Source organism: Alosa sapidissima, chromosome 23 (genome assembly GCF_018492685.1).
Source record: "Alosa sapidissima isolate fAloSap1 chromosome 23, fAloSap1.pri, whole genome shotgun sequence".
Lineage (NCBI taxonomy): Eukaryota > Metazoa > Chordata > Actinopteri > Clupeiformes > Clupeidae > Alosa > Alosa sapidissima.
Window position 1 is genome coordinate 26,421,765 of NC_055979.1, and position 15,841 is coordinate 26,437,605.

At 39.1% G+C, this 15,841-nt stretch overlaps 1 protein-coding gene across 5 annotated transcripts in view; it reads left to right on the plus strand.

The window, feature by feature from the left end:
- The first annotated feature begins 1,013 nt into the window (after positions 1-1,013).
- Positions 1,014-15,841, plus strand: part of LOC121698840 (prolactin receptor-like) — a 41,706-nt gene continuing 26,878 nt past the window's right edge. For 4 of the 5 annotated variants that reach the window (XM_042081277.1, XM_042081284.1, XM_042081278.1 and 1 more), the window contains exon 1: positions 1,025-1,337. The gene's annotated coding sequence lies outside the window, so the exon portion shown is untranslated. Of the gene's footprint in view, positions 1,338-15,841 lie in introns of all 5 variants that reach the window. The other variant, XM_042081280.1, reaches the window with a different exon arrangement.

Consider the following 15,841-nt stretch of genomic DNA (forward strand, 5'->3'; position numbering starts at 1 on the left):
ATAATTTACACTATTAGTGTTTATTAAATATATTTTTTGTTAAAGAAATGCTGCCAATTTGATGTTTAACTTGAGGAAGTATTAATAAATGGTGCATTGTCACTTTAAGAGAGTCTAAACGGTTCTCATAACGTCCTTTTGCCAGCTGTTAGGCTACTTACAAAGGATAAGGCTGATCCAACTCTAGCCTTGTTTGTTTGCGCCACATTGACAACACAATAGTAAGTTATTACAAGGAGCCTTCATTGTTGGGATATGGAAACATGTAATGAGTTGTTGCTAGCGTGAAATTTTTGTTTGCCATTAAAAGTGCAGTAAGAGCATGGTAGCCACCTAGCTATCTGAATGGAATAAGCTATGTTTCAATCGGCATATGCTTAACAAACGCTAGTCTCTTAACATGAATATTTGCAAGCCTCCAAGCACAGACCTCACACTTTAAATCCTACCTGTTGCCTTTCACCATCCACTTATTTAACTGATGTCGCATCCCATGACATGCCATCTATATCTATAATATATATATATTTTTTTTACCATCGCTTTGCGCCGCATATAGCGCATACCCACTTTTTGCGCCACTGTGTGCTTCACCTCACTGTGTGCTGAGTGTGTTTCACTAATTCACGGATTGGGATAAATTCAGAGACCAGATTTCCCTCACGGGATCAAAAGAGTATTTATACTTGTACTGATGTCTCTGTGTGTGGAACACTTTGGGTTGCGCTATATGAATAAATGTGACTTGACGCACTGCGTGGAGTCGACGCAGATTTTGCGTTGAATCTACGCGGTAGCCCCGCAGAGCCCTCTGCGCCGTGTAGCCTACATAGCTTTATAATATCTATATCCGTGTACCCCCTCCGAACCATCCGCCGTCGCTCACACACGCTCACACACACACACACACACACACACACTCAAAACACACACACACAGAAACGCTCACACATACTGCACACACACACACACACACACATACTGTCACGCCGACTTTGTGACGTATCTTCAGATGGCGCAAGGCAAATCGCATTATACTTGTGCTCGCCACCGAGGAGAGAATTCTCAGAACCTGGCGAGACCCACCATGATTACCCGACTTGGAGCGTAGGTAGGCTATTGACATTGCTTTACATAGATAATCGTGTTCATCGATAACCTGCAGTAGCCTAAGAGCTACGGAAAACGTTTTTATTAACGAATCCTCATCGCAATTTGCTGCTGGATTACTTATTGAACCGCCTGGAAAATTGAAACAGCATCAAGGAAGGGTGTTTTGAAGCCACAAAGTTTTGAAAATAATTGACACCGTGCAAGGATTTCTTTCCAGCGAAGAGGTGAGAACTCAATTTGACCGAATTATTTGCCCTTCGTGTGTTTGTGTTCTGACTTATTTGATGCAATCGTTTACGCGAGGCAGCCGGCTGATATATTTTCATCTTTTATGTTCAGCAATCGTTTTGAATCAAGAGGCATGTCCATGTCTGACTGTGGGATTAGATTGTTAGATGCATTACAGTTTCAATCAAATGTAACATGTCCAGGAATAATGGGTGTTGTTAGGACTAAAAAATATCGCGTAATCCTGCTGAGATATCCAGCATTGGTTCCACAGTGTATTGAGGGGATGAGTGGTGTGCGGAGCCAGTAGCACCGTTTCGACGCATTTTCTGACATGACGATGCTTTAACTGGTCAGCCTTGTGTCTACATGAACGGCAAGCTCCTTTCAAACAAGCAGAAAAAATGCTGTTTCCTCCCAGTCGGTATATTGACTTAAACTCCTCACAATCCCCGTAAATCCGAGGAGCAATGCCGGATTTGTACCCACAACATAATCACCAGAAACGATAAGTTAGAATAGATCGAAAAGCAGAAAACCAATCGAATTAGATATAGAAAACAACCAGTCTGTTACGGAGTGAAATAGATCAATATATTTGCTTTGTGTCCGATCTGTTTTTCCACTTCTCACTACAGGAGGAAACTAGACTTGGCTACTGAGATGCTGGCACACTGTTGCACACCGCACATTACTGTAAAACGCACACTGTTTCATTCTCTTGCTGGTGTGCCACCTGACCGCTCCTACAACCTTATCGTTTGGTAGAGTAGCCTTCCAACATCAGCTGGTCCAGTAATCCGATTCACTTTATGGTTATGGTTATGGGATTTGGCAGATTGTACAAACTTTATTTGAAAACAAAAATATTGCGCAAGGCTCTCATATTTGTTATATAAACATAAATAGGCTAAATATGCTATACACTTATCGTAGGTGAATGTATATATTTGCTATAGCCTACTTGGCATGTTCTGTAGTCTACTACCTTGTTCTGTTCTGTCTACTACCTTAGTTTACTTGGCTTGAATAAGGTTTCTTACTTAGGCGGTGATGTTCAGTTCAAGCAGACCAAAAAGGTCTGCAAAAACGCATAAGCAAGTTCAAAAGATGACCCAATACTGTATGTCATATTTGAAGCTGAATTATATTTCCTTAGAATATAATTCCTTATACAAATACTGGTGGATAAGTGTTAACATAAATGTCAGTTCTAAAGAAAGTGCAAATAAATGCCACATTTTCAGAGTTTTTCATCCTCAAATTGATGTTTAATTTGAAAATGAGGCCTATATACTTTCAACACAGAAAGGGATGTTGCCAGAATCATTTTAACCAGTAGCCTAATAGTAAGAATTGTAAATATTGGCCAAATTCCTGTCAGAAATAACAGCTTCGCCTAAGGCACTAGACAGCTACGATGGACCTGGTTATCTCGTACTCTAACAGACCTGCTTCAAGTGTGGTGAATCCGCTGTAAGTGTGAGGATGTTATGAAAATGTTTCTGTGAAATATATACACATGTTCTCCTCCAGATTCTGGAACTGATAGAAGAACTATTCCCCACACAAAAAGTCAGTGTGGGTTGGGCACTCTGTTTTAGAGGATAGTTTGAATCGAGAGTCTTAAACACTACAAGTAACTTAGATAACACCCTTTACAGACAGACAGACAGACACAGACACACACTTATATATACACACACACACACACGAACACACACACACACACACACAAACCTGCACATAGTCTTGTGATAAGGCATATCCTGAAAAGTCAGTCTCAACAGTTGGTAAATAAGGGCCCCTGTAACGATATCGCTAATACAGTTGCAACCACATGTGCATGTAGACTGACACTCACACGGACCCTGAGCACAAATACCTAGAAATGCTTCAAAAACGGTTCACTTTAGTCTATAGTCTGGTCTTTCTTGTAAATGGTTAATATTTGACCAAGATGTGATAAGTGCTCCATCAATAGCCCCCGCCCCCGAGTTAGCAAAGGGTAGAATAATCAGCAGCTGATAGATCAATAATTGTACAGATTATTATTAATGTTACAATATTATATATGATATATTATTTGCCTCATGTCTTCAGCTTGCTTTTGTGGTCCATTTTCATGACCATACTCATATTTAGGCCTACTCATTTTTGTCCTATATGTTATAAGCAGTAATGAAAGCAGTTTTGAATGCATTTCTTCGCAATCGATCCTTAGATCTACACAATATGTAGTTATACACAGTACACTGTGATGCTGTAAGTAGCTTCACCATGGCGCCCTCCTTAAAGGAGACATCTGATTAAAAGACAACATAGGGTCTGTTTTTGGATGATAAGAAGTGTAGATGCTTGTTGGGGACCATAACAATGTTGATCAGCGCACACCATCCACTGCATTCCATTCAGAATTATAAACACCACTTCGGTTGGTCAGTTTAGCCTATATCATTTCGGAAAAAGAGTGTCTGTGTGTGTGTGTGGTTTGTGTGTGTGTGTGGTTTGTGTGTGTGTGTGTGTGTGTGTGTGTGTGTGTGTGTGTGTGTGTGTGAATGTGCAATGCTAAGTTGTTCAACAGTGCCAAATTAATTCTGCATCACATCACACAATGATGACAGATGATTATACTTAATCGCATGCTTCAAGAAAGAGAGAAAAGAGAGAGAGAGAAGGGGAGAGAGAGAGTGTGTGTGTGTGTGTGTGTGCGTGCGTGTGTGGTTTGAGTGTGTGTGTGTGTGTGTGTGTAGTTTGTGTGTGGTTTGAGTGTGTGTGTGCATGTGTGTGTGGTTTTAATGTGTGTGTGTAGTTTGTGTGTGGTTTGAGTGTGTGTGTGCATGTGTGTGTGGTTTGCGTGTGTGTGTATGTGTGTTTGTGTGTTTGTATGTGTGAGTGTGTGTGTGTGTGTGTGTGTGTGTGTGTGTGTAGTTTGTGTGTGTGTGTGTGTGTGTGTGTGTGTGTGTGTGTATACCACTCATTGACCCAGATGGCAGTGTTGTTGTGGTCAGTATGCAGGCATTACTTCGCGCGTCACTGGACTGTGAAATACAGCTGCGCACTATTGATTGAATGTGTGTTTATAGATGGAACAAGCCCTAACTCCAGTGAGCAAATTATCAGATCTATCTGGTTGGGTGTGTTCTAGTTCCAATTCTTACCATAAGCCAAATTTGAAGCTTTTGTTATTGTTTTCTAACCTGTGTAGTCAAGATGGAGAAAATCTTGGTGTGCGCTGGTACAGGAACTGGAATGCCTCTATTGGTCCACAACTCTATCTGTCTTCCACACACTCATGCATTGACTCAGATGAAGTCCTTTCTTGTCCTGCACAAGAAATTGCGTTGAATACAGAGTGAAGACAATAAACCAGTTTGGCAGAGTAAAAATAGACAAGGTTGTCTCGGGGGAGTAATATGGATAGACATAGGCCGATACATATTACTTAAAAACATTTATGGAGAATCTGATGATGTCGTCATAAACCTTGTTGATATACTTTTTGTGGCGCATAATATGTCCACTAAATGACATTGCCACCCACCAAGAAGGTACCAGGGAAGAACCAGGGAAAAAATAAGCTTCCTAAAGCATCAAAACAAAGTGGGATATTTTAAATTATTTTTTGAGTGCAAGTGGACGGCAACACTATGCCGTCCACTTGCTATTACAGGACTATTACAGTGCTACGCACCCATAGCATGGTCCATAACTCGGCTCGCCCATCCTCATCTATTTCCCCCCTTTCACCTGTTTACATTAAAGTCTATTACTATTGAGTGTAGTCTACAAAATGAGTTGTAGTGTTAGGACACTGGAACAGGGATTTTTGATGTTTTTTTGATGATTTTTGAACGTCGGGTTGTTTAATCATGAATCTCGACATCTTTAAAAACGTGCTTTCATTTCCTCTTCACAAATACATCATGTTTTCCTTTCATAATGAAGCTGCAAAGCTTATTCTTATCTTACACTCAATAAAGTGTTGATTTTTCGCCATGCACTCCTCTTTTATTAAACCTTGCGCCCAGGGGTGTGGCAGTTGTCGACATAAGGTGTGGCCTGGCGCATGATCCAAAAATCGCTATCTTACACCCTCTAAAAATCATTACGCCACTGACCAAGATAAACCTTGTCTAGGGAAAGGCGCATATAAAGCACAGCTGAAGATGCACTGTCACGAGATGTAAGCAGCAACTCCTCTGAAGGATAAATATCCTTAGGATTTTTATTCAGTCATTCGAACATTGTTGCTTTTTTCAGGCTATATTTTCGATGGTAACCCCTTGTCAGTCAATAGTGAAAGTAATTAACTGTGCAGTACTGTTTTGTCGGTGACTATGAGATTGTGAAGTTAGTTTCACTTTGCCTGTGAGTTCACATAATTGACGAGTGCAGATGCATGTAGGCTATACTCTGCTAGTAAACAGGTTTTAGTAAAGCAAGGTTTAGTGGAATCCCTGTTATATGGTCTCGCGTGAAAGCAGATTCCTTTAAATGCGCCTGATCACATAATCATGCCATTAAATTAGTGAATGTGGACTGGCCTTAAATGTCTGTAAACTTTGCGCTTCTGACCATCCGTTTCTGATTGCCAAAATAGAGCCCACAGTGTTTATTGTGTCTAATTTTGTCCCTTTGTTCAGGTTGCATGGGGATTGTGATTGAGCAGCCATTTCCTGAAACACATTCTTAGTTGGATTGAGGTCTGGACTCTCTAGACACTGCCCCCCCCCCCCCCCAATACACAGCACATTGTCTCATGAGGAAGCTTCCCCAACACACATATTGCACACTGCCCTCTCCCCACATACACAGCACACTATCCCATCTCCCCTGTCATCCCCCCAACACACACACCAAGACCCCTGGCAGTTGGGTTAGCCCCTTGAGCCGTGGATCTGCCCAAGGTTTCTTCCTTGGTTAGGGAGTTTTTCCTTGCCCCTGTTGCTCTCGGGTGCTCCTTGTTGGTGCCCCCCACCCAATCCCAATCCTCCCCCACCTTTTTTATGCAGCCCTTGCCACTTAATCTACTAAACCCCTCTTCTACTGCACTTTTTACCCCCCCCCCCCCCCCCCCCCATTAATGCACAAATAGGCTGACACCAGACATAATTTCACTGCATTTCTTACTTCCAGTAACTATATGCATGTGACAATAAACTTCCTTGTATCCTTGTACAATGACATTGTTGTTTCCAACAGTTTGTGTGAAAAACAAGCCCTTTCCCCAGGTCACAGGTCTCCTAAAGACTGCATTTCTCTCCAGCATTTATTCGTTTTCTTCACAACCCCTCCAAAGCCGGCTGCAGAGATGCGTCCTCGCAGCAGCCATTGAAAATAGAAAGCGTGCGATTAGAGCCAGGCGACGGCAACGGTTGCCCCATCGTTCCACTTGCTGTGTGCGATGTTGACCCGTTGACTTTATTTTTATTTATTTTATGTATCCTCTATTTTACCAGGTGAGTCCCATTGAGATCTTAAATGTCTTTTCCAAGGGAGCCCTGATTACTTCAAAAGATTCTATTCCATTCCATTGGTCGTTTGTCACCGTTCGCCGTTGCATCACTTGTCGTGTACAGTATGTTGGCCTTGACATTGGCGCCACCCCTACACCTCATGGTGGGGAGAGAGGGTTTCTGATAAAGTGCATGAATCACAAACAGCCTTCAAAAGCAGATGGCATGACCGATCAATGCAAATGGGCTAAAATTGTGTGCAGCATACAAAGCACAGCAGTCGGACAATAGTACCCACGGATCGTATTACTACTTTCATGAATAGTGGCTAGTGAGACCTAAGGTCACATTTAATCAAACCCTCTGACCATGTGTCTAGGCTAATTATCAATTTTAAAAGCCATTAGATGTATGGCAACGTGATGAGCATGTGAGAGAGAAGCCGTGTTTGGTCACCATCTAGTCTGATGGGCAATTTTTCGTAATCAATGTTGGACTCATCAGCCCATCTTCCACTTGACTTCAGAATCTCCCATGTGACCTCTGGCAAGCTCTAGCTGAGATCACATCTCATACAAAGTTTATTCAACAGAGCACACCAATGTTTGGCACTAACGTTTCTATCCAGCATACAAATACATATTTATTTATGTTTTTATTTACTTCATAAGAAACTAAATCACAAATAATCCTGCACTAGACCCTTTCAAGAGAGTTCCATTATCAGCATCATAGTTGGCCCCACAAGACTTCCTTTTTAACATTCCATATGCTATCTTAATGCAGAGGAAGTAGATTGGGGCCCAAATAGAATGTTCAAGCATTGTTTTTGTTTTTATTGTTGAAAGGGTCTATATCCTTGTTGTATCCACTTTGCCCCTTCTTGTGGCTACATGAGTCAAGACTGAGACTTTGAAATGTTTAATATTATCGTAATGTTAAGGAAAAGATGGTCTTGAAACAACACAGATTGCCCCTTTACACTAAGCGATTTGGATGACGGGGCCGCACTGCAACTCCAGTAAAACTCTCTGACTTTGGAGATTTGTCTTACTCAGCAATTGTATTATTTCGCTGTACTGTTCCACCAAGTGAAATCCACATGGGCCGGAAATCCCTTGTGCATTTGGCAAATAGAGCCTTAGTCTTCTTGGATTTCTTTTTTCCCCTGATGTGCACTTATGGAGAAAATGGTTTTAATGCCCAGTAGTTGAGCCCAAGACAGGCTTACTGTAGGGACAGCTTTTATTTTCCGTGAAGCTGTTTTTTTTTCTGTGAAGCTGTTTTTCTGTGAATCCACATTATTAAACCATCTTTTAAATGCAATACATGCAGTGACCTCCTGTGTTTTTCCATCAACACATGATCTAGAAAATGGAATGGCTTAAGACCCTAAAGAACCTTATACCTCATCTATGCACAAAGCACGTAGTGTCTACTGCCTTCTTATGGCAGTAGTAATGTGTCAGTCAGAGAATGTTGTGAAGCTGGAAGATAAAAGATGGAAGATAGTGCTTTGGATAAAAGCATCTGCTAAATTAATAAATGTGCTGCGGTTGCATTACTCTTGCCTGTAATCTATCAGAGATTTTGAATTTAGACATAATTGAGCATATTTTTACATTTATATACATTTATATACATTTTATTATATATGTAGACCCAAACAACTTCCCACAATGTACCACAAGCTGCATCAACCACATTAGGGCCCCATTTTAGTGATTTGAAATAATATGCTTTATTCAGTATTGCTCAAATGCCCTTATTTGGACAATGTTTGATAGTATGATAAACTTAATTAAATTAGCCTCCTGCACAAAGTAAGCTAATATTTCAGTGCCATTTTGACTGCGTAACCTCATGATGAAAAGGAGCTGTTTTAAGAGTTATCATTTATCTTCTAATCTAATTCCATAAACGTAACAATGACTATTAGGTTATACCTTCGTTGAACAAGGTCAGTGAACATGACTAGTATTCTATGTCGCCATATGGTTTGCTAAATGAAACTAGAAATGCAATTCCAAGGAATTACCAGTGCATGAAAATGCTTAAGTTGTGAAATATCATGTATAGTTAAAACAGATAATACAGAGATGGTTACTACGGTGATGCTAGGATAGACATGGTGGTTGCATAGCTTAATAAAAGTTGATAGTTTAAAAGTAGACTGTTTAAAAGCTGAATGTAGATAGTTTAAAAGTTGTTGATAGACAGTAGATAGTTTAAAAGTTGTTGATAGACAGCTAGTTTAATAGATAGTTTAATGATAGTTTAAAAGTAGACCGTTTAAAAGTTGAAGGTAAATAGTTTAAAAGTTGTTGACAGACTGGAAGTTGAATGAATGTTGATATTCAAATAGTTTAATGGCTGTGTATAGGTAGATATTTGACGATAACTGAAAGTTGGAATGGCTCTGATGTTTGCTAGCAGTTATGCTAAGATTTTTAACTATGCTAACCATGCTACTTAGCTAATGTTTTATAGCAGTGCTAGAAATGCTAACATGCTAACCATGCTACTTAGCTAACGTTTTCTAGCAGTTTTGATAAACATGCTAACTATGCTAGCAATGCTAACTATGCTAACCATGCTACTTAGCTAACTTAACTAACGTTTTCTAGCAGTTTTGCTAAACATGCTAACTATGCTAGCAATGCTAACATGCTAACTATGTTAACCATGTGACTTAGCTAACCTAGCTTATCATTTTTAGTAGTTATGCTAACTATGTTAACTAACATGTTAACAATGCTAACTATGCTAGCCATGTGACTTAGCTAACCTAGCTAATCATTTTTAGTAGTTATGCTAACTAGCATGCTAACAATGCTAACATACTAACTATGCTAACCATGTGACTTAGCTAACCTAGCTAATCATTTTTAGTAGTTATGCTAACTATGTTAATTAGCATGCTAACAATGCTAACTATGCTAGCCATGTGACCTAGCTAATCATTTTTAGCAGTTTTGTTTAAAATGCTAACATGCTAACTATGCTAACTAGCTACAGTGGTTAGGAGTCATAGTTGATGGCAAGTGTTGACATAGTTGATGACAAGTTAAAAGTTGTTGATAGACAGCTAGTTTAATAGATAGTTTAATCATAGTTTAAAAGTAGACTGTTTAAAAGTTGAATGTATATAGTTTAAAAGTTTAAAAGTTGAATGTAGATAGTTTAAAAGTTGTTGATAGATAGATAGTTTAATGATAGTTTAAAAGTAGACCGTTTAAAAGTTGAATGTAAAAAGTTCAGTAGTTTAATGGGTTACATTGTTTAACAGTGGATTATTGTAGTGAGGACTTTTATTTTGAAACAGTTTTGGGCAGAGGAAACAGTTGAATAGGATGTGTAGTCTTAATTGACCCAGATTGTATGCTTAAAGCCTGAGGCTGCAGGTGGCCTGAACACCTGCCATAGGATTCTAATTGCTTAACGGCCGTATTATGATGTCACAATCGGCAATGTTAAGTCTATGGGGATTTTTAAAATGTTTTTTTTTAATAGTTTAAAAAGTATAAAAGTTTCAAAGTTGAAAAGACATAGCAGCTTGGTCCGTTTGAATACCTACGTTACAAAGTTTGAATGAAGTTTCTAAGTTAAACTGTTCAAGAGAAATAGCGTACGGAAAAAGTGGTAAGCGGAATAATAATAATAAGAAGTTGTTAGGAAGAACAGTACAGTGCATTTTCATGCACTGTAATTAAAGGTGTACCGTCACACCGGTGTGATGGGAATGTTGGAAAATGAACATTCTAAAGAATACCTGGGTTCACTGAATTCAACCAGAGCCATATAAAGGTAGAGTTGCGACAATGGGTGTTCAAAATTCGTTAAGGTCACGTGGTTCATGTAAACTTAAAAAAGTTCTCGGAAGTGATTGACAATGGATTAGAATGCATTAAATAAGCTACTGTTCAATGAGACAGAGCCACAATTTTGGGTAATTGACAGACAATAAATGCATCAAAAAATAGTTCCCTTTTCAATAGACAGCATCTTGGTTGCTAGGTAACCAACATTCTATATTCCTCCTTACGGGTCTTGGTGGTTTACATGTCTTCTTGAAAGAAATGTTGAAAGTCGGGCTGAAATCCCATTCATATCTAGGTTTGCTGAATACATGTTACAAGGACAATGGGCCATGTCATGTAAGGGACATGGTACTGCAAAAAAACGGAAACATTGTCTACATTGCAGAACCACTCAACTTTATTAATTTATGGTGAATAAATGTTATATTACTGTGCACAGCCTGACGTGACGATGCTAGCACGTTAGCAGCGGTTAGCTAATTATGCTAACGTTAGTCTCCTCCAAGTGACAATCATATTATACACAATGCAGGCAATGCTAAGAACAATTAGCATCCTCATTTATCTTACTTACATTGAGTTGTGACTGAGACTGTGTGGCTTAATCCACAGATGTGGTGAAGCACTGTTTCGTTATGGTTTGCTAAGGAGTAACCCATTGCTTGAAATAGTGGAGAGCTGGGATGAGAACATTGTGTTTTTTATTATTTATTATTAGCTGTGCAAAGTCTGAGTTGAAATGTCCAGGGATATTCCAACTCATGGAACGTCTCTCGGCCAATCAGAAACAAATAAATAGTTCCATAGAACCCAATTGTTGTATAATATACAATATTTATAACACAGTGTAATTATTGTGTAAACTGTGTAGTTATCCTACCATTACAACAATATTAAATTAAATTTCAGAACGTAGCCTGCTAAATATCGGAAGGTGACCTTTTTTTCTCCATTTTAGCTTTTTTTCTCCATTTTTTTCCCCTCCATTTTCTCCATTTAGCATTTTTCTCCATTAACTTAATATTAATTTCTGTACAAAACCAAGACGGGAGATTCTTTAGAAAACGCAATAGCACCCACCCCATAAGTGTAGCCTAGGCCTATCTAAATTGTTGTTATAAAAAAATGACCTACGTGACTCAAGAGCTGTAAACAGTGTTTTTGAGACTGCGTGTAGCCTACAAAAGCGCATGGAGATTTTAATTTTGCAACGAGAAACTGTAACACAGCTAGTCTAAGTCTAACATTAACTTGTTTGAGTTTTCTCCCCAACGTTTTTTCTGGTAGTTCTTCACTGATCTGAGATAATGAGCGAACTATCTTAAGTAGCTAGCGTCTCGGGAGAATAAAAAAAAAGTTTAAAAGTTTTCTAACATCTCTCCAGTGTAATGGTGGGCATGTTAAGTTAACCGTAGCATTACTTACACAGTAACCCCATGGTAATGTGATGCGAGTGATCATAATAACATATAAAACGTGATATAGTCCTTGATAAATAACCAGGCTATGAACTCATAAACAACAGCATTTTGATGCTAGGCCAATTCTGAAATGGGCTTCAGTTAATACTTTTGCGGACATGTTTTGGTACAAGCTGTCACCCTATTTTTTTAGGTAGAAGCAATAAATGTTGAATATCTCCACAACCACAAGGACCATATTCATAAAAAAGGTATCAAATGAAAGCTAACACTCATGGGCTGTCTGCAGAAGTGACATCAGAATTGACATTTATTGTACAGTGTAAGAGACAACAGAACTAGAACATGAAAAAAACAATCTCCGCCTAAAGAGAACCAGTTTTCAAAGTGAATATCAGCTTGGAAACATAACATAGTATCCCAAAACCTCTATCAATCAGTACCCCTATCTATGGGAATGAGTCTTAGCCAAGTTTAAAGCTTGTAGGGAGAGACAGTGCAATACTGCACAAGTTATATTTTTTTAATGTCAAGGCGGAAATGTAGAACTAGATGGTGGTCTATGGTAACCTGACTCTCGCCAGATGAATTTCGTTCCGCTTAGCTCTGCCTAGCTTCACTCACATCCATCTGGGACCTCTTCCATTGAGAGTGATTTCTGCACCCGATTTTATGGTACAGCCAATCAGGACGTAGGGTGGGAGTTTCATAGACGTGACATAGCGTAGAAGCAACTGTGAGACTGTTATCAGCGTCACGGGTTGGCTTCGATGTGAGTGGTTGAAGTAGCACGTCAATAGATGACGGACAAGTGGCTTATTCAATCATATGCAAGCATTTTTTGATTAGGCCCAGCCTTCTGAAGCAACACTCCAATGGATTGGTCCCAGATGGATGAGTGGAGCTAGGCGGAACAAAATTCATCTGGCGAGAGTCAGGTTAGGTCTATGGTGCTATTTTACTTCATTAATGTACCAGGTTGTAACACAAATTATTAAATTTAATTAACATATCACATATGTACATATCACATATCATAGTTATTAATTCCATCCTAACATTACTGCTCTCTCACTTCTTTAGGGTTAGGGGTAAGTAACTAGTTAGTAGTAATAACTAATAGTCGTATGGCAAAGGTATGTTTTTCCCCATCCAAGCAGTGACTCTCAGGTAGGCAGCCAACAGAAGGCACCCAGGGACCATGTCCATGTGCTCAGTCTGAGTCCTGGTCAGGGACACAAAAGAAGAGTTTACTGTTTTGAGAATGAATACCTTCCCGATACAAAACATGCATGCATGCATCCAAGGGCATAATATAAATCTAATCTACAAAACAGGAATTACATTACATTACATTACATTTGACTGACGCATTTTTAACCAAAGCAACTAACAACATTGTTAACAGTTTAAGCTTTATAAATCAATTCTCTCAACACTTATAGGACCATATTAAAAAGCTCTAGTACAATAAGAATAAGTGCATCAGTGAGTGCTGTTTTTAAAACAATCGAGAGTCAGTTCTAGTCAGGTGGTAAGTGCTAAGATCAGCAAGACTAGTTATTACTACTAACTAGTTACTAACCCCTTACCCTAATGAAGTGAGAGAGCAGTTATGTTAGGATGAAATTAATAACTATAGTGATATGTCAATTAAATATAATTTGTGTTACAACCTGGTACATTAATGAAGTCAAATAGCACCATAGACCACCATCTACAGTTCTACATTGCTGCCTTGACATTAAAGAATTACAACTTGTGCAGCATTGCACTGTCTCTCCCTACAAGCTTTAAACTTGGCTTGACTCATTTCCATAGATAGGGGTACTGATTGATAGAAGTTTTGGGATAGCCTACTATGTTATGTTTCCAAGCAGATATTCACTTTGAAAACTGGTTCTCTTTAGGTGAAGATTGTTTTTTTCATGTTCTAGTTCTGTTATCTTACACTGTACAATACATGTTCATTCTGACACTTCAGCAGACAGCTTATGAGTGTTGGCTTTCATTTGATACAATTTCTATGTATATGGCCCTTGTGGTTGTGGAGATATTCAACATTTAGTGTTGGTATGTCATGTTGAGCAGGAAACCAACAAATTGGCCTGAAATTGCTTAAAGTCATACACACACAAAAAAAAGAAGAACAGCTTGACAACCACCCTAATGATGATGCTTGCACATGTGGGATTATATTGCACATTTGCCCAAAATTACAGTAGGTAGCATGGAAGAAAATGAAAGCACTTTGGGGGGAAAATCCGCTTTTACCACTTATAAGAATATAGTGTTAAAATGGACAAAAAAACATTTTCTAAGCTGACAACCTGGCTAGAACACATGTTGAGGGGTTAAATATTAATACTGGATAGGTTGTATGCTTGTACCAGAAAATAGCAATTTGATCAGTGATCCTGCATCATATCAGCGCAAGCTTGGTTTGAAACTGGTTTCTGGGGATGGGGTTTACACGATCCTTCACTGGGCTAGTGTCTGCTGTGTTAATATGACCGTGCTGATGCTAACAGCTGCAGCTCCCTCAAATCTATATAGGTTCTCATGCATATTAGGCTAGCTTTTGCCAATGAAAATGAATGCAACATAAAAAATAAAAAAAACAGTAGGCTACTGCTCCTAACTGAAGAAACGTTTACGTTACTGTAAGGAAATTATTATTATCATTGTATAACCATTTGTGTAAGCAGAAATATTGTTGTGCTGAGTTCTAAGAACAGAGAGTTCAAGTTAAATGTTGTTGTGCTGAGTTCTAAGAACAGAGAGTACAAGTTAAGTGTGCACCCAGACAGACAGGAACTGCAGCCTGTCTGTGTGTGTGTTAGGGTGAGATAAGAGTATGTCACAATGAAGTCGCTATGTCTTGCTTCCTATTTTCTGTGTGCATCTGTACAATAAAAGACACAGCTTTTGGGCTGCAGTCAGAGACTGATGGTGTGAGGAATTCTTCCTTACATTAGCAGGCTCTCCTCTTGGTACCAGAGTTTGTGGGCAAAGCCATACTACGTGTTGTGGTTCTTGTATCTATATGTTGGGGTTAAATTCCCTGACAGTTACCAACAATGTTAACAACAAACTCAGCTTCACTGCTGCAAACAAAGTTGGCTATATGCTTCGCCGTATAACGAACCAGCTAGCCTTGTGATAACAAAATCTTTACCTTTTGTTTAGTCCACTGAAAGTTATCCACATATCAAACGATTAAATACACAGTTATGGAGGAATTGTTTTGGGGAAGCAGTTGCACTATTTCCCACTTTTGCTGCCTTTAAGCCACTTAAATCCAGCCTAGATGAGCATGGCCTACAACTTGACGTGATGGTGAAGCTAAATGCCCAAGAAACGTCACGTCATAAAAGTTGTAGGCCTACTAAACGCAAAAACTTAATGACAGCTTGTTCGTGGTGGTGTAGTGCTGCCTAATTGAAATGGGTTTGGCAAGGGGTCATTTATATTCGGTAGTGTTGTCACGATACCAAAATTATGACTTCGATACGATACCTGCCATAAATATCACGATGCTCGATACTGAAACGATACTACGCCGAAATCCTAAGATATCTGGAAAAGAAAGGACTCATACCTCCTCCAAGTGTATTGAGTCATTTGTGTTAAATTCGGTGCACTTTTGTAGTGTGCAGGTCAATTCTGGGTTCTAAACTTTTTTATAGTCAGTAAAATAGTAGGCCTACTTTGTGTGATTAAGTCCTTTATTGTTTGTTATAGTTCATTTACATTGTGTTGTGTTTTAGCAATAAAGTAGCTTTAAATAGCCAAACTA